The following is a 20936-nucleotide window of genomic DNA, read 5'->3' as shown; positions in this document are numbered from 1 at the left end:
GCAAGTCAGTTGTGGTGCTTAGAAATTTTGAATAGTGGTTGCCTTTTTCTTTTGTTCCTATGTCTAGATGAGACTTAACCTTGGATAAAATTATTTGACATTCAAATTAGACAAAGCCAAAATACTGATATGAGTGGGTAGGTTTGAAATCAGTTGAAGCCTCTAAAAATAATGTTGAGAAAGTTGGCATAATAGAGAAAATTATTAAATATGACACATTCTTCAAAACTGATTTGAAAATAGTACAATTTGTGATGTAATACACTAAATAACTTTAAGTGAATAAATATAATAATGTGTGCATATCTTATGCATGAATATCTGAATTAATCATGGAAATGTAAGGATTCTTTTCTATTAAAGAAAAAATATTCATCCTGTACCCCCATAGTGAATGTAAATGATCACATATTTAATTTAAGAAACATTTCTTTATAGATGCCAGAGATATTTAAAAATGGCAAACAAGAATTAAGATTTTTGTATCTTGTTCTACAAAGCTTAGAATTCATTTTTGGATGAGAAAAAAGTCATGCCCTTATTCATAATACATAGAATCTAGAAACAAGCTAAATGCCTACTAAAAGAATATGATTAAATAGAAAACATGTATTAAATGGGATAGTAGGGGAAATACTCATAATAAAATGTTGAGAAACAAAACAGTACACAAAAACAGTCATAGAGCCAAAGCCAAATGTTTAAAATTGGTTGCTTATATTTTCATAATGCAATATAGTAGTACAATGTCAATTCAGTGATTATTTGTCCTACCAAAAATCACATAGAACATTTTCTAGTTGCAAAACACACCATGCTAAGCTCTGTGGAGGATATAGAAATGAATAATTTTCTTCATTTATGTTTCTTGTGTTCTTGTTTTTACAATGATGTTGTGAATATTTTATGGAGGTTTATTAGGTGAAGCTTAATAAAAGATGACTCCCCGCTTTGGGCCAGAAAGTGATCCTCTCCACTGAGTATGCACCTTTCATTGCTAAGTTTGATGCAAGGGTGGATTTTAAGGTATATAAGCTGGTTCCTTGAATCATTCTCTGTAAATCATACCCAAAATAAGACTCAGTCCTCTTCTCTAGTCTCCTAGACATGAACAATATTTTATAATTGCTTTCAGCTCTCTTGACACAGAACTTTTGAGAAAACTTATAAAATGAAGCTCCAAACTTGGGGAGTACACTCACTGCTCCTTTTGAAAGTGGTTTCAAAGTCAATAGGCCTGGAAAATGTTTCTTTCTTACAGTAAACTGGTAAACAGACAAAGGGCAAATTGCTCCTTCTTTTCCTATGAGGGCAGCACATATTCTTTTTCTTTTTTATCTTTTTTTTTTTAAGATTTATTTAGTTGAGAAAAAGAGAGAAGGGGAGAGGGACAGAAGGAGAGAATCTCAAGCAGTCTCCCCAATGAGCACAGAGGCTGATGCAGGGCTGGATCCCACAACCTTGAGATCATGACCTGAGCCGAAATCAAAAGTTGGGTGCTTAGCTGACTAAGCCACCCAGGTGCCCCAGAACATATCCTTAACATGAATGGACTTGTGCCCTGAGATAGCAATAAACATTTAGACAAGTGAGAAACTATAAAGCAATAGAAAATGCCTAAATATTATTATTGTTTTAAAGAAAAAAAATACGTAGGTGTTTCTTCTATCTAAATGTGTTTTATTATTATCTCTTATTCCCTGGTATCCAATTTCAATTAATGTACATACTACATTTCTTCAGGTATGCCTTTAATACTTTTTAAGCATTTTGTCAATATTAGAGTTAAAATTTTTGAAAGTTAATTTGTTGTTATTAAGAAAATAAATTATGCTTAATTTTATTTTGTTGTATAAGGTACAATTCCATTTCAGCTGAGGCCATGTGAGTAATACATAATAATAGAAAGCATGAGGGTACTTTCCAGATGGATAATAAAACTAAATGAAAAATTTTAGATAATTAAACATCTAGAAGAAAATTTTGGAAATGCTTATCTAATCTCATGTAGAAATCATAAAATAAGTGGAGAACTTCAAATAAAATTTTCCATATATTTGGTTACATATAAGTAATAGGCTTCCAAATGCAATAAACGCATGAGTAAAATTGTGAAGAAAGCCAAAAAGTGGGGAAACTATTTTCAAGTTATAAAAATCAAAGGATTTGCGCAAAATAATAAAGAATAAAACAAATCTGATCACAGTGGGCAAAGAACAGACACAATTCATGAAATAAAATAAGCAAATTGACAGACACCTGAAAAATTTAATACCAGAAATAAAATGTTTTTAAATTAATGTAATTAGAATATTTTTCACTTACTAAACTATAGAGGCTTATAAAATGCAGTAGCTCCCAGAGATGTGAATAAAAGTAAATATGAGTTTGTTTCTCCTTACCTTTCTGGAAGGAATTTACATTAAAAATTTAGAAGAATGTACATCATTTGATCCAGTAATTTCAATTCTTTACTATCTGTCAAATATGTGTGAAAGCATAGGCAAACATTTCAGTATAACCTTATTTACAATATACAGAAATTAGAAACAACCTAAATGCCCAAAATAGAACATGATTAGATCAATATTATTTATTTAATAGGATGGTAGGGAAATGCTCCTGATAAAATGTTAAATAATAAATCTTTTTTACAAACTTTAAAATTGGTTTTATATATATATATATATATATAATTATATTTTCATGGTTCAACTGAGGGTGAGTTTTAATTTTCTCTTTGCACTATTTGATATTTTTCTACTTCTCTAAATAAATATCTATTTTTGAACACTCAGCTATTAATAATCAATGCTATTAGGTACGAGCGGCTCAGTCGGTTAAGCGGCTGACTCATGGTTTTGGCTCAGGGCATGATCTCAGGGTCCTGGGATCAAGCCCTTGGTTGGGCTCCACACTCAATGCAAGGTCTGCTTGTCCCTCTGCTCCTCTCCTCACTCACACTCTCTCTCTCTCTCTCTCAAATAAATTAATAAAATCTTTTAAAAAAATAATGCTATTTCAAGAGGGAGATCCATGAAGAAGAAGAGTATTGCGACAAAGGTTAAGTGTTTCGAAGGTTGGCTTCAATTTCAGACTTGCTTAATTCACATGTTTCTAACCACTGCAAATCATAACTGTCAAAGTAATTGCCTATTTACCACAACAGAGTCATAAAAGCATTAAAGTATAGGGCAGCTGTGTGGAGATGAGATCCCACTATACTTTAATGGTCAGAGTAGCTGAAGTTGATTTTCTTAACCATCAACATATAAAGGAGTCTTGCAGTAATCTCCTCATTCACAGGATGTTTTGTTCAGAAACCATTGTGATTTGTTGCTAAGGTCGCTGGAAGACCTTCATGGGTTCAGTTCCACACTGTCGCGCGTTTGGGCGTGTTTCAGGCATTGACAAATCAAGGAATGGCGTTTCTGGGTATACCTACAATGTTTTGTGGAGTTCTTTCAGTTATAGAGATAAAATAAATAAATAAATAAAACAGGCAAATGATCCCCCCTGTAGATGTGGGCCTATGTTTATGCTGCATCATAGGTACCAGAATCCAATTTCCATGGGCAGAAACTTAAGGGATACTCACAGGGTTGTGGGTGGTGGTGATGGATAATCCCTTTAAAAGAAGAGAAAGAGGAAGAAACAAAATGAAAAGAAACACAGCTACCATCACAACCTGTTGCATTTCCACACTCTTACATTAGATGTCTCTCTGCATTCAGCCTGGGTCTTGCTGATCCTGGGAAATCAAAGATGGGTGGGGGAGAGGGAGGGATAGGCTTTCACTATAAAACTGCAACAAAGACTAATTCTGGAATTTAAAGGAGAAATGTCTATTCTCCTACTTAATGAATAGAGGGCAGATTCTTGGGTTTGTATTCTAACTTGGGAAAATCCATGTACCTTTCTATGCCTTTTATTTCTTCATCTGAGAAGAAGAGCTAAAAATTTGCCATATATCAACTGTCAGGACTGCCTCTAAAAATCTACGAAGTTTACAAAAATTTCACCTATTTTGAACAAGCAAACACTGCTATTGGCTTTCTCTGGATTTGCCAGTTTCTTCTTCTTTTATAGTCATGTTTATCAATTGACTAATGAATCACAAAAACTATCAGCCTTCCAAAGATGGCTGGCAATTTTTTACATGGAGTCAAACCTATGGCAAATACTATGACAATAGTCTGTAGTATATATGTGGGCCAGTTGCTTTTCCTTAAATGTTTATTACAACATTTCTGTGAATATTCTTCCATAGGGGTGGTGGGCTTATAAAAATTATCTGAATCATTAATTATTCAATACTCTAGTTTTGGAGTCCCTTGAAAACGTAATTTTAATGACCTTAACCTTTCCTCAACTCCAACACCCCCCACTAATGACCACACCTCAGATTTTTTTTTCTTAAAAATTTTGTTTATTTATTTGTCAGAGAGAGAGAGGTCATGCGTGCACAAGCAGGGGGAATGGCAGACAGAGGGAGAAGCAGGCTCCCTGCTGAGCAAGGAGCATGATGTGGGACTGGATCCCAGATCATGACCTGAGCAGAAGGCAGACACTTCACTGAATGAGCCACCCAGGTGTCCCCACACCTTGGATTTTTGTCATCTTGTGAAAGTGTTTCCACTCTATTATGGCAAAGTTGAGATTCTAATTTCTAATCATAAACTGTTATGTCTCTAACTTTTCCACCTCTTTGTTTTTACTTCAGCTTCCTACCCTCATTTGTTGGTCCCCTTTCAAAATAACTTATTTCTCCCCTACATAATCTGGATAATTGATATACACCACCAATTATCTCAGTGTTGTTTCTCCTTACTTTAAATTTGCCTAGAGAGGAGAGGTGCACGCTATTGGTCAGATGATGAGAATTTTGGGAGGAGTTTAAAATAATGAGAACAGGTGTAGAAACTGAGTGTGAAGAGGAACCAGATGAATGGGTTCAAGATTGAGGCTGGGGGCCAGACAGAAAGTACCAGAACCTTATTCCTTTGGTCTCCTACCTTTGGAGTGGTGGAGGCTGAGTGGTTGAAGGTATTAAGCTAGGTCCGACATCCAATGACTACGAAGGAGAAAATTCATTACTTGGCTTATTGGTTTCCCCATTATTCCAAACTCCCTAGATTTAGTTACACCACCAGTTTTTTTTTTCTTTTTCCTTTTTTTCCATCCTGTTAATTCACATTTATTTATCCTTCTTGAATATTTCCTACCAGATCTCTTTAAAAGGTTAACTGAAGCTTCCACTTTATTCTTTCCAGCCACCATTGCCTCCTACTTCAATGAGAAGATAAAAGCCAAAAACAGAGGTATGCTTGGGTGGCTCAGTTCCTTAAGCATCTGCCTTCGGCTCAGGTCATGATCCCAGGGTCCTAGGATTGAGTCCCACACCACGCTTCTTGTTCAGCCGGGAGTCTGCTTCTCTCTCTGCCTGCCACTCCCCATTTGTGCTCTCTCTCTGACAAATAAATAAAACCTTAAAAAAAAAAGCCAAAAACAGAAACCACTATTACATTTCTCCTCAATAAATTGATGAATAGCTTTTTCCAAACCCTCTCTGTCTCTGAAGAAGATTCTTTCGGGCTGCTGATCTCATTCTCACTCCTCATCTTCTGAAAGATCTTGCTGCCTCCTCTACTTTTCTATACTCCCACAGTGGGTCCCTTTCTAATGGAAACTTTCTCACTATGGATAATGAATGGGCTTCCTTTTGCTCACTTGGTATCTCCAGAGCCTCTCACAGAGCGGAGGTTCAGTAAGTAACTGCTCGCTAATCTTCTAGGGCTTGGTTTGCAAGATAGGAACAGTGTCCAAAGACCCAGTGTTGACTTCTAACTCTCTTCTTCTGTCTTCAAAAAGGCTCGATCCCCATCCTTCTCCACAAGGACCTTTTTCTTAACCTGAAGGGAATAAGAAAAAATATTGGTTCAAGATGTTCACTTTGTCTTTAAAATACTTTCTATCTCACACGTAGATAGTATCTTTAGAACTTACAAGTCAAGAAGTCATCATCTTAATTCTTAGGTTCTGTTGTAACCACTTCCCACAGAATGAACTACATGTTTTTATTAAATGTGGTTTAGGATAAATGGAAAGTCTCTATGGTATCTTCGTGACTTTTTTGTAAATCTACAACTATTCTAAAATTAAACATTTCTTTAAAAATAATAGGACATCATGAAAAATGTTTAAAAAATTATGATTTAAATGAAATGGATAAATGTGGGGGAAAAGACTATTTAATAGAAACAGCAAGGTATTATTCGAAATTCACAAAACTAAAAAAGTATAAAAGAAATTAAAATAATCAGTTATTCAAAAATATTTTAATTGCAGTACTATACTTCTGAGTTATTTAAAACTTAAAATCCCATTAAGATGCTTGGTACAATCTATATTTATGTATACATTAATGTATTTATAATATAAAATAAATATAGTTGTAATAGCTATATAAAAATGCATTTCTTGAGATAGAAATACCTAACTCTTTTTTCTTTAATATTTTCTCATGAATTCTACATGATTATATATATTTTCACAACATAATCTTAACGTTGATTTATTTATTTAAATATTTTTATACTTTTATTCATTGTTAAATATTTAGATTCTCCATTTAAAACAATTTTAATAAATTTGTAATAAATATAATTTCTCATCAGTGATTTTTTTATTTCCTTAGTAGTGGAACTATAGGGTCCTGTTATTTCAGATTTGTGATGCACATTACCCACTTGTTTTCCTGAGTTCATCCCAGTCTATGTTTCCACTGGCAGAATGAGCAAGCCTGTGGAAGGATCAAAAATGCCTTACCTTGGGGGCACTTGGGTGGCTAGTCAGCTAAACATCGGACTTTTGATTTTGGCTCAGTTCATGATCTCAGGGATGTGAGATCAAGCCCCTCATCAGACTCCATTCCCTGCTCAAGATTCTCTCTCCCTCTCCCTCTGCCCCTCCCCACCCTCTCTCTCTATCTCTTAAAAAAAAAAAAATGCCCTACCTTAAAGAGATTCACATTTCTATTCCCCAGAATTTGTCAATATTACCTTATGAGGAAAGTTGTCTTTAGAGATGTATTTAAGTTGTGATCTTGAGATGGGAAGATTATTCTGCATTATTCATGTGAGCCCTGAAAGTAATCACAAGCAGACAGAAGGAGGGAGATTTGACTTCAAAGGAAGAGAAGACCCTGTGCTCAAGGAGGCAGAGATTGAAGTGATGCAGGAACAAACAAAGGAATGTCAGCTGCCAGCAAGTGGAAGAGAAGAATGGATTCTCCTCTAGAAGCTCTGGAGGGAGTGTGGCCCAGCTGACACCTGGATTTCAGCCTCATGAAACTGGTGGAGACATCTGTTCTCCAGAATTTTAATAGAATACATTTCTATTGTTTTAAGACCCTAAGTTTGTGGTAATTTGTTACAGAGGCAATGGGAGTCTAACACAGAGGTTTATCACTATAGCCAATTTATACATTATAAATACTTCTAGATTTTGAAGGCAAACATATCTTAATTATTTGCATTCACTTGATTTCTAGATTGCAAGAAAAATATAATTTTATTATATTTTTACTATAAATTATCTCTTCAAGTTATTTTGCCATTTTTACTCTATTAGATTATTAGTGTCCTATTTATTTTAACTTATGGCATGTTGAGACCATGAACACTTTATCAAGTTTGTCTGAAGTAAATTCCTCAATCTGGAATTTAATTTCATTTGTCAAATATTTAGCCATCTGGAAGTTTTGACTTAATTATTTTGTGGTCTAATCTCTCTCTCCCTAACTGTGAATTTTTCTCACTTCTCTTTTGCTTAGAAAGAATCTCCTTATCATTTGTCTATGTTCCCCTATAATGTTTTTATGTTTTACACTTTTACACTTTTTATTCCATATACTTTATGTTAGTGTAAGATAAGAGCTGAGGACCTAATTTTATTTTTCCAAAGATATTATCAATTTTCCCAGCACCATTTAACACTTCTCTTATTTGTGTGACTGTATTTACTGAATGCTATTTTATGCATTTAAGGGTTTGATTAACTACTCTCCTCTGTTCTGATTTTCTAACTTTTTGTAATATATTAATATGTATAAAAACAAACCTCCTCTCATCACTTTTCTTTTAAAAAGGGCTTGAGTCTTCTTACCAAGACCCAATGTGATATTTTCAGGTCAACTTAGATTCTCAAGTCCTTTAAAAATTATTTTCAAAAAATTTAATTGGACTGATATCAAATTTATCAATAAATTTGTGAGACAGTGACAACTTGACAACATTTATCCTCCACATTCAGGAACATGATTTGTCTCTCAACTTACTCAAATCTTTCTTCTGTGTCTATTTATAATATGGTTATGCAGATGGACTAGGTCCAGGGAGAGCCAAAATATGAAGAAGTAATTAAAAATAAGCAGGTTTGAGACTTTGACTTTCTGATTTGGGACGGATAACCAAGGCTCAGGGAGATAAGAAAAATTGGGTAAAGATAAAGGTCCCTGAGTAAGTAATTATGAAGTGTTGATTAAGCTTCAGAACTGAATTGTTGAAAAAAATGCCTGATTCTCTAGAGCCTTGTGGTCACTGATATTGACAGTGTCTCTCTGCAACATTGCAAACATTTATTATAATAAATTAACTAAAGAAAATACATCTAGTTCAGGTGGAAATATTGGAACAAGGAGAAAAAAATGGTTGCATTGTTTCTCACATATAAGTTTGTGGGCACCTCAGTGTCTCAAGTTTGGGAGAATTGCAAGAGGGTGATGTAGTTTCAGTTCCCAGATGCTCAGTAACAGGGATTATAGCTCTTATCATTTGGTACCCTGGTGGAAGAAAACCCTAATTATAAGCATGAATTAACTATGTGGTATACCTGCTGGTTCTGTTACTAGTCTTAAGGGGAGAGAAGAAGTCAGGGCAGTCCAAAGAAATAATGTCAGCAGAAGACAGTTAATCTAATTTGTGAACTTTTTGGACCAAAATGGAAACGGAACAAAATGATTTTGCAAGAGTGGTTACAAAATTTATTTTAAAAGTAGATAATTGATCTATAATAATTAAAACAGCTAAAACACCATGCATCTTTTTTTAGAAGAGGAAATATGAGTACAGAGGCTTGGGCATAAGTCATTTCAGTAAACCCATCCTACAAAGAATATCTACATGATTCAGAGTTACACATCATTTTCTTCTTCTAGTCTAAGAGAAGGAAGGGGAGCTGAGACTCAGTTGAAGCTGATGGAGCCAGTGCATGTTGTGGACCATTAAGTGCTATCTCTGAGCTTGCAGGACCCCTCTGATGCGATGGCACTGCCCAAGCTGTGCCCAGGAGTGCAGCTCTTACTGTTTTTTTCAGCCTAATGGTGGAGCTACCCGGTCCATGCAGTGCCATAACACAATGGGTAATAAACTCCCCAAGGATCCCGACACAAGTACAGTGCAACAAGTCATAGGAACTAATGAAAACCTGGGAGGCGCCATAAAAATAGTCCTCAAAAGCCAGTCTCTAAGGTAATGGGGAGGGGATGCATTCTATGATGTGTATTCTCCAAAGCAGTGATTCTCAAGGAGGTAGGAATACAGGACTGACATTCAGTAAGTGACAAGACTATTGAATTACTTGCACTGCAGGAACGTACAAGGAAGTAACTTAATCCATTAAGGAATATGTTTTGATTCAGGTAGAAAGATACAGATATTCAGAGCAGGGTAGGACACAAAATTGACAGTCAGCAAGAGTCTTCCATTTGCACTGTCACTCAGAGACCAGATAAGGAATTTCCTTACTCTTCAGAGTGTTAGACCTAATCAAACCCTCAATTCCAAAGCCAATGTCCAAGGTTTCTCCAGGAATTCACATGGTTTCCTCTGCTGCTTGGATACCGGAGTGTGAAACTGTGGTCAAGGTGTCACGGCACATCCACCCAGCATAAAACACAGCACTACTTATTTTCAAAGGTACACCAAAGATTCCTCCATTTTCTCTATCTCTGTGTCTATCTCTGTCTATATCTACCTCTCAATCTCCATCTCTAGCTCTGTATTTCTCTGCCTCCTTTCTTTCTCTCACACACACACACAATCACACACACATACACACGCACACACACACACATATGCATCCATCTGCACACACACACATTTGTGATTTATAGTAATCCTGATGCAAGGGCTGGGGAGCATTAGCCTGTGATCACAAAGAATAGAACTCCACAGAAAACAACTAAAAAGTGTCTCCTCTGAACCACCTCCTTCACCCGTCCTGATTCTGAAGGCTCCTATCTTGTCCTTTCTCCCACTCAGCACCCAGTCCCCACCTAACTTCTAGCTCATCCCCACCCTTTCTCTAGCTCTGGATTGTCATTGCTAAACATTGACCATTTATTGCTCTTATGACCCAAATACACAGCTACACCATCAGGTGCTCATTAGACTAAAGGTCATTCCATTTATGATTGATACTTTGTTTGTTATACATATCGACCTAGTGGCCACTATGCGCCAGTCACCATTCTAAACGCTAGGGAAATACAATGATCGAGAGGTAACGATCTGGGAATGTGCTAGGAAGAAATAGAAGAGATAACTGCAATACGATAGATGATTTTTACAAGGTGTGGAGAGATCTTGAGGAGGACCCCCCCCCCATGCCCCCTTAGTTCACCCAATGAGTTGCAGAAAGCCTTGCACATGAGGGAACATCTAAACCGAGACTCAGAATGAACAGCAATTTCCCAGGTGGCCAGAGGGGGAGGGCTGTCCAGATACGGGGAAGAGCAGAGGCAACGGCAAGCATAATTGCAAAGACACAGGAGAGTTATGGTGAGGGGGAGAATTTGATGTGGAATATGAGGCTGTAGAAGGCAGAGGAGAAGTTGGAATTTTATGCTGTAAGACCTGCCTGGATATTGGAAGATAGTGAGCCTCAAGGTTGCATGATCAGATATGGTTCTCAGAGACACCACTCTGCTGGCCATATGGACAAAATTGGCTGGGTAGGATTGAAGAGAGGGCATGAGTCTAGAGATAGGGGCACACTGAGGTGTTGGTTCTAGAAATTTAAGCAAGAAACAGAAAGGATGGAACTAAGACAGAGGGAATCAGCATGAACCTGGGGGATATAGGAAATATTTTTAGGAAGCTATTATTTTAAATGCTACTATTAATTAAACAAAAAGACAAGGGGGGAGAAACTAGGGGAAACTCTTAGATTCCTAATGTGGGTAACAGGATCAAGAGTGGTCCTGGCCACCCATATGGGAAATGTAAGTGTGGGGTTAGATCTGATGGGCTGGGAGGACATAATTGTGGTTTTGCAAACTTGAGTTTGAGGCATCTGTTCAGGTGATCAGGAGCCAGGTGACATTTGTTACTTCTTAAGATTCAGAGAGTTTAACTAATTCCAAGTATTTTATGTAACCCACGGTTACACAATCAGCTAATTGTGGGACTCAACCTCGGCTTTATCTTACCCTTAAATTTGTGTTTGGTGAACCATTACCAAGTCACATGACTTCTAGCTTAGTATCATCTGCCTATAGGTGGGACAAATGTCCATATTCACATCTGCAATAGAGAATCCCCCTTCAAGTTTTGTGAAAGAACTAACCAAATTGTGGGTTCAGACATCAGCAATGAAGCAGAGTGGGGCCATCTGGCCCTTGATGGAAGTGAACCTATGACTTTGTCTTCAAGACCCCCACATCTAACTAGCTGAACCTGGAGACCATGGACAGTTGTCACAATATATGGGAAGGATGTAATCCAATCAAAGGAAGAAATTGACCTGGATTCTGTATTTCAATCAATTTTTAAGAGGTGAAAAACAGCAGGCAGGCCACTCCCTCAAATTCCTTTGTTTTCTGAAGCTGAAAATTTCAAAGAACAAAGCAACTTATATTATTTCCAATCAGAAAAAAAATGGTTGTTAGTATAAACCTTATTAGTATCTTTTTATGAGTGTGTGTATGCGTGTGTATTTTCTTTAGGGATACAGGGTATTTCCAATGCCAAAGAAACTAATTGTGGGGCTGGTAAAGGACCAAGTATTTCTGAATGTTACCAGAGTTCTCTCAGTTTGTTGCTGGAGCTGGATTTAGAGCACAAGGACTTGCATATGTAGAACAGTAACATTCCTTCCTAAAGCATATACAAAATTGACTGAGTTGAGGGAGCTAATAACCAGAGGCCAGACTGAATAGCAGGAGGATTTCAAGCTGAAGTGGGATGTTCCCCCTGTTCTCCACACGCCCAGCTTAACCACCCAGGAGTACAAACCAAGAATCAGATCTGAGAACTTCCATGTAGTTAGCTCTTTGTCTCTGGTCTATAACTTACTAAATACTCTCATCTGCTTCTCTGAGTTTTCTCATGAGACCAAATGGGGTGCTTGGACAAAAAGACATTATCTTTTGTACGTTTTAATTATTATTAAAGAAAACAGTATGACTTGAAGATCTAATTCAAATATATCTTTTTATGAGCCTTTCAAACACCAGATTTTGCTCTATTCCAAGCTATAGTTTTCATATAGCTTTCTGTCAATTTATTTACCCTGCCTGCCCTTCTAGATTGTAAGGTCTGAAACCAGAAAATGGGTTTTATTCATTTCTACATATACTGCCGTAGTCAATTAGCTATTGTATACAAAATAAATAATATTATTTGCTGTTTTAAAGCGCACAAATTTTCTATGAAGTAGGGGAAAGGGACAGAAGCATGAGTATTCATTTCGTTTTAGTTATCTCATTGGCAGTATAGAAATAATTTCCCCTTGTGCAAAGCTACATGAGAAAGGCAAAGTGAATATGTATAAAAGGACCACAGACGTAAAGAATTCTTATTTAATTGTTTGGCTTTTCTAGTGGTATTATCATATAGAAAAGGAGCTACAAAGGGAAATTCACTTTATCCTTAGTTCTTAATGCATTTATTTTTATATATTTCAAAACTTCAAATAATTTCCACAATATGCTTTTAGGAATCAAGAACTTTATGTGAGAGAATAATAAATTGAATCAAAAGACTGTGGGGCCAATTATTTAAAGAGTAGAATATGTCAGTGACCTATAATTAGAAAAACATGGACAAAGATACATCTTCTTTATTCCTTTAAAACCAACACTGATAAATGATTTTTTAATGATCTTTTATTTTTAAATTAAGTGTTAGCCTTCCCCAGATGGTTATAAATATTACTATTTATAATTTGACCTATTTAAACACAAGTTGGGCAACCATTTCAATGTTTCATCTTTGATGGGTTCAACATCCTTTCTATCTAGTTTTTCCAATGTTCTTTCTCAGGTTTGTAGAATTATTTTAGCACAATATGACAAAGGACTCTCCTAGAACTTCTGAATTCTCACTACCTCTTCAAACATCATAAATAGGAAATGTTTTAGGGAATTATTTAACAAGAAATATTTTATTTTATTTTTTAAAGATTTTGTTTATTTGAGAGAGAGAGAAATAAGAAACATTTTATAGTAGCTTTAAAACTTAGGATGCTATCTTGCATAATAAAAATACATAATCTTGGGATGCCTGGGTGGCTCAGTCAGTTAAGCATCTGCCTTCAGCTCAGGTTCTGATCCCAGGGTCTGGGATCAAGTCTTGTGGCATGCTCCCTGCTCAGCAGGGAGTATGCTTTTCCCTCTCCATCTGTCCCTCTCCCTGCTTGTGCTCTCTCTCTCTCAAATAAATAAACAAAATCTTAAAAAAATAGATAATCTCAAGCAAATATTTCATTACATGAGCCCTTTCCAATTATATTACCGTTATGTTTGAAAGAAAAGCATATATTTACATTACATAAAGAGCCATTTTACATTAAATAAGTCAGATGGAGAAAGAAGAAGTGCTTCTGAATGTCAATACCTGCCGTTTTATTGATTATATCTTTTCAAGAAGCAGAGCTGGATTATTTCAAAGACATGAAATAAGATGCATTATCATGAAAACACATCACCCTCTACTAATGAAGCCAACTGCATAGCTGAAATGTAGCCCATCAAAGAGCAAAAATTTGATTTATTTTAACTATCTTTGATCACAATATTCTAAAATAGATTATATACACATTTAAATCCAATCATGGGAGTTCTTAAAGGACAGACACTAAGGGGGGGCCTGTGCTATACAATGATGACTAAAACAGCAATTTCCTTTTAGTAACCCAGGCACGGTGTGTGTCTGTTGTCTTAGAAGGCTATTTCTACTGTTATTTTGAGGTCCAGATTCATCATTAAGAACATCAGTTGAACTCAGCAGCAATATGAGGAATCCCCCCCAGTGAGCACTACTTTTGAGAAATGTTGGGCCCTTTCTCAGCCCTAACTCACTTTCTGCAATAAGCATTTGAAGTTGTAGGCTTTTTGTTGTTGTTGTTGTTGTTGTTGTTGTTGTTGCAAGTGATTTAAGAAATTTAAAGCAGCCCAAAGAAAAAGGAAAAATGCATTTTGTTAGATCAATATCTGGGAAGACTGAAGCTAGTTCTTCAAGAGGGCTGGCTCAAGGGGCTCAAGCAAAGCCATCTGGCCACTATTCCCATTCTTTGACTTTACTTGACCCCATTCCCTGTGCACACTCTCTCTGCATGGAAAGCAGAACATCCATCAACAAACCCAAACTCACATCCTACCAGCTTGGTAACTCCCCAGAAAATGGAGGTTTGACTCTCTGTTTCTATTAATCAATCCATGAGAATTGTCCCTATCTGGATTACTTGTCTATCTATGAAGAAGCAGTCAAGGCAGCAGGGGGCTGCCTTATGGCAGCAAAGTGGAAGTTAATCCGGGCAGCTCCCCCAGAGCCATGTGGAACTGGAGAAGACTTTTTGAAAGGAGCAAGAAGAAAGAGGTTAAGAAAGCATGCTGGGCAACACACCATCCAAAACTTGCCTACACTCTTTGGAAGCAAAGAAGTTAACCTGATGGAATGGGAGTAACTCTTGCTATACTAAGCCAAGAAACTTGGAAATAGACTTATATTTCTATATATCTTGCATTTAAAGTAGGAAACCACTTAACAAAATTGTTGCAGATCACCGATGCAGAGGCCCAGCTCATTTGGAAACAGCTCTTTCTCCATTACTCCCTCCCTCCTAACTCTCTGGGAGTGCCTAGCCCCATACCTCAGACTGTGGGGTGGACCTTCTCACCTCACTGGGTTTCTGCTAGCACTTCTGATTCGCATCTGATTTCCATTGTCTGACATTGTCTTGATGCTGTTGGTCCATCACCTGGCCTCAGCAGGACAACACTGAGAAAGAGGACTTTCACAGCTCGATAATTTCCTGGAATAAAACCTGAGAGTGACTTCACTTCCTTGAACTCATCTGAAAAGGATTGTAATCCCCATCTCTTATGCTGAGGGAAGGATTCAGCTTTGGTCCTGAGTTACCCTCATGTTTCCATTTCTCTCTCAAATTCTGTTCTGATTTTGTTCTCAGGATAATTTACGGGCAGTGCCAGCTATGAGCAGAAACATTAAAGTTTGCTTCTACCCATTATATTGTCAACTATATTGTCAAAGTTCAGTGTACTTTTTACTCTCTTTATTTCTTTATGTTTTTATCCTATCCTATCTCTTTCGTATCTCCTGCTATACGTGTGTTTTCCTCTAGAGTTTTCTGCTGTCCATTGTCACTTATTACTTGTAACATATGGTGGACTTAGACACCAAAAATCAGAATTACTATGGTGGTAACAGATTTCAGCTTCCTAGATGACTATTTGTGAGTTGACATTGCAGTCAAGGAGATAAGCCAGAATTCTGACCTTCAGACCTTGGAGAATTATGATATCAAGCAGGATGAGGAAAGCCCTATTATGGGGTTTGTTTCAGGTAGTCTCTCAGGTCTGAGAGATAAGTGAATTCACACCGTATGTATTTTCTTTATGGTGTGGTGATTATTAGGTTACTCTTCTACTGTGTCTACCTTCTATCCTAGCGCTAATCTTCCAGGATTCCAAGAAACTGGTTGTTCATCACTAAACTTGGGGAGCAACCCCTGGTATGTCTGATGAATACAGGTCACAAAGTTTGTCCTGGGTCTTTGACTTCTCACCCTGCCTCCCTCTATCCCTGTAGAGATCTGCTTGGAATCAAGAATATTTTTCCTCAGACTCTTGTGTTATAAACCAGATTTTTCTTTGGGTCACAGCCCAGAAACATATTGTTAGGTGAGTAAGACTGTAGTTTGTCTTCATCTCTGATTGCTACAGAATAATAGCAACAGAAGGAATCATCCAAATTACCCAAAGGGTGATGCACCATATCCTTTTATTTGGAAATAAAAACTGTAAAAATGAATTCTAAAATATATCTCTCTTTTCCAAAAAAAATGCATTTCTGGAATTGTAGAACATTACATCATTGAGGTATGGTATTTTTATTTCTCCTGAAATCACATTTTTGTGTGTACATAAGTGGAGGTGTAGTGGTTAAAAATGAAAATATTAAGTATTATTTAATCTTAAAAGAATAATTAACTTTAAAGTTTATAATACATTATCTTTAATTACTCTTTAAAATGAAGGCTCCAATTTTCTATTTCTTTTTAACAAATCATCTAAAAACTTAGTGGTCTAGGGGCAGCTTGGGTGGCTCAGTGGGTTAAGCCTCTGACTCTTGGTTTCAGCTCAGGTCATGATCTCAGGGTGGTGATCTCAGGGTCATGAGTTGGAGCCCCACATCAGGCTCTGCACTCAGTGGGGAGTCTGCCGGTGATTCTCTCTGCTTCTACCTCTGCTCCCCCATCTCTCTTTCTCCCTCTCTTATTAATTAATTAATTAATTAAAGTAAATACCTAGTAGCCTAAAACATCAGGGATCATTTTTGTCTCTCATGATCTCCATAAGTCAGAAAATTTGGAAGGGATTTTTGGAGGGATCAGCGAGGCAGCTATGGCTCAGGGTCTCCAACTGCATTAACTACAATCTTTGGAAGCAAAGAAGTTAACCTGATGGAATGTGAGTAACTCTTGGAGTTGGGAGTTGGAGACAGTACAGTTGGAGACAGAACAGCTGTAGCTGGAACAGAGGTGGCTGGGGTAGGGTTTGATGGTTGGAGGCTGTCTGGGTATCTCTTCCTCTCTCTTGATGTCGTCTCAGAGCCCATCCATGTGGTCTCCACATGGACTAGATTCAGCTTCCCAATAGCACGGTAGCCTCAGGGCTGTCAAACTGCTTACTTGGCCAATGAAGACTTTAAGAACAAGTATGCAAGTAATCAAGGAGAAGCTGGGTCTTTAGTTCCCTAGCATTTCAAGTCACAGAGCATCACTTCTGCTATACCCTTTTGGTTGAAACAGTGACAAAATCCTGCCAGGTTTCAAAAAGGGGAAACATAGACCACATCTCTCTGCAAGGACTTTCAAAGAATTTGTGGTTCTATTTTTAAACTGACATAATGAAAATAATATGGCTATTATCACAGGCACTTGTCTAAGCAAGAAAAATCCTGGCTCCTATAAATTCAAATATTTAACCAAAAGTTCTTGAGTGCTCACTGTGTGTCAGGCACTGAGCTAACTGCTGTGGCTAAACAAGATGAATACAGAGCTTTGGCCCATGAAAGTGTTTGCCTTCTAATAAGGGAGAAAGATATAAACTGATAATTTTAATTCATGGTAGATATGATGGATGATGATTGATTATTTATTCCAGGGAATGGGGTCAAAATAAAGGTACAGACACAAAGTCAAAAAAATAAAATAAAATGTGTTTGTGTGTGTGTGTGTGTGTGTGTGTGTGTGTGTGTAGACATAAGCAGTGTGTGTTTCTGGAACACATGCTTTGGTCAAGGAGGTGAAGCTGGAAACAAAGACAGAGGCCAGATCATGCAGGGCCTTGTGGGCCAAGGAAACTGGCTAGAGTTTCTCCTGCAGATCTTGGGGAAACTGAAGACTTTTAAGCAAAAGAGTAATAGCCCATTTATTCATAACTGTGAATAACAGTTATGAATAACTGTTGTTGAGGTCGGAGTTAACAATAGCAACAAAAAGAACCAGCCAGAAAAATGTTGCAATAACTTTGGTGACAAATAATCAGGTAAATAGTAGTAGCCATGGAGGGGATGACACCTCTAATACATAAATTCATAAATGCAACCTGATGACCAATTGGATAAGGGATCTGAAAGAAAAGGAAGTGAGAAGTTTGCTAGTGTGGGCAGCAGGATGACCAGTAAGGTCACTAACTTACCGAAGAGGAATTCTGAGAAAGGTGAGTTAAGTTTTTCTCGTGTGGAGTTTGATGGTCCTTGGAGACATCTGAACCATATATGATGGCAAACATAAGTAATAATGACTGGGGTTTGTGCCTTGTTTATACATCACTGTTCTTAGCAGTGTCAACTGTGACACTCAGCAACCCTTCAGGTCTTGGGCAGACCTACATCCTAGATATTCTTTCCAAGATACCCAGGGATTCCCCACATGAGGTCAAATGCATAGCTTAATTAAGTGCCGATCAATAGTCCTAAAGATTAAAGACACTGAAAAATAGGATAATATCAATAGATACAGATAAATATAAGGTACTCACTCCAATGGCTACTATTAATATTTTTCTCTACATTAGGAAAATACTAGTAGCTTCTTATAGGGTAAAAATGTTTGTGTTCATGTACTTCCTATGCCATGGGACTGTTTACCTTCTTAAATCCCCAAATCTTTGGGATTTCAAGGACTTATTTTTGACTAATGACGGTTTATAAACTAAACCCTGTTTGGGTTCTCTTACTTCGAAGTCTGAAGGGAGTTATTTTTCCCATTGATTATATAAGTAAAGGATGCTTGACAAATCTAATTTGATTTTTAAAATGATAACTTGATTAAATGTAAAATCTTATTATTTTGTTTAATAATCTCAAAACATCATAGATTATTGGTTGGAAAACATGAATAATAGAACCATTTTACTTTAACGTCGCTGGTAGATTTTTAGTAGATAAGAGGATTAGTGATGTGTTAGTAAATATTCTTTTACCATCTTTCAAATTTTTATCATATCTATGAATTTACAATATATGTTTAAATTAACAGCTCATAGTTGGCTCTTGCTTTTACACAATCTGACAATTTTTGCCTTTAACTAAAATGCCTAGATCATACACATTTAATGCAATTATTGATATGGTTTAATTTCACCATCTTGCTATTTTTTTGTGTGTGTCTAATCTGTTTGATACTATTTGCTTCTTTGCTTCTTTCAGAATGTTAGAATATCTTTATGATTCTATTTTTATCACTACTATTGGTTCCTTTTTATAGTTTCTTATTTTATTTTATTTTTCACGATTGCACTGGAGTTTACAATATACAACTTTAACATACCTGAGGCTTCCATCATATGGTAGTAAACTCTGTTACAAGGTAAGAATCTTACAACAATGTACTTCCATCTTCCCCTATTTTATTATTATTTTGCTATCATTATATATTTTAATTATGTTTTAAACCTCAGAGTACATTTCTTGTTTATTTTGATATTTATTTACATTAGACATTAATATTTTATAAGGATTAAAAATAACCAAAAAATGACTTTTATTTTTACCCACAATTTCAGTTTCTAGAGATCTTCTTTCCTTTTTGTAGATCCAGTTCTTACTGGATAATCATATTCCTTCTATCCAAATAACTTCTGTTAAACTTCTTGCATTGCAAACTTGCTGACGATAAGTTCTTTCAGGTTTCGATTGTCCAAAATTTTATTCAGCCTTCATTTTTGCAAGATAATTTCAAAGAATAGGATTTCTGGGTGATAATTCTCTTTGAGTGCTTTGAATGTGTCTCTCTGTGGTCTTCTGGCTTGCACAGTTTCTGTTAAGAAGTTTCCTCTCATTTTTGTCTTTCTTCCTCTGCATGTAATGTATCTTCCCCTCTGACTGACTTCAAGATTTTATCTTGGGTTGTCAACAGTTTGCCTATTAGATGTACTTAGCTGTGTTTTTCTTTGTGTTCCTCCTGTCTGTTTCTCTAAGCCTCTTGGTTCTGTGACACATTGTTTTTCATTACATTTGGTTAATTCTTTTTTAAAAAATTAGTTGTTTCTCTTAGGTTTAAAATGTACATTTGTACAGGGCTCTCAGGTGGCTTAGCTGGTTAAGATGGATTCTTGATTTCAGCTCAGATCATGATCACGGGATGGCGAAAACAAGCCTAGCACCGGGCTCCGTGCTCAGCATGGAGTCTGCTTGAGATTTTTCCCCTTGCTCTCCATCCCTACCCCCTCTCGTGTTCATTTTCTGGAAAGAAAGAAAGAAAAAGCGAGAAACAAACAAAGAAACAAAGAAAGAAAGAAAAAGGAAGAAGCTAGGAAGGAAGGAAGGAAAGAGGAAGGGAGAAAAGAACAAAAAGGAAGGAAGGAGGGAGGGAAGAATGAAGAAAAGAAAAAAAGATATTTTTTTAAAGATAAAAATATATATACACTTTAAATAATTGGAGTCTACTTTCAAAACCACTGTACTGTTTCAGGTGTGGTGGGGGTAACTTATAATAGTATCCCTAAATCCTTCCTCTCATCCCTGTGACAAAGCTGCTATTCACTTCACTTACGCATGTGGTAGAATCACTTAATACAGTGTTGCTATATTGTAACTTTTATTTTTGTATCAATTAAGAGTAAGAAAAAAGAAAAGTTACATTTTATTTTCATTTAGTCCTTTTCAGACATTCTTTTTTGTGGAGATCTGAGTTTATGATCTCCAACATTTTTCTTTTACCCAAAGAAGGTCTCTAAACATTTCTATCAGGGCATGTCTGCTGAAAATGTTCACCTATAGTTTTGGTTTGTCTGAGAAAAATCTTCATTTCTCCTTAATTTTTGAAGGTTAATTTAACCAGACGCGGAATTCTAGATTGGCAATTAATCTCACACAATTTAAAGATTTCATCTACTTGGTTTCTGA

This window comes from Ailuropoda melanoleuca, chromosome 5, assembly GCF_002007445.2.
Source record: "Ailuropoda melanoleuca isolate Jingjing chromosome 5, ASM200744v2, whole genome shotgun sequence".
NCBI classification, from domain to species: Eukaryota; Metazoa; Chordata; class Mammalia; order Carnivora; family Ursidae; genus Ailuropoda; species Ailuropoda melanoleuca.
Note: the sequence above shows the minus strand (reverse complement) of the source record.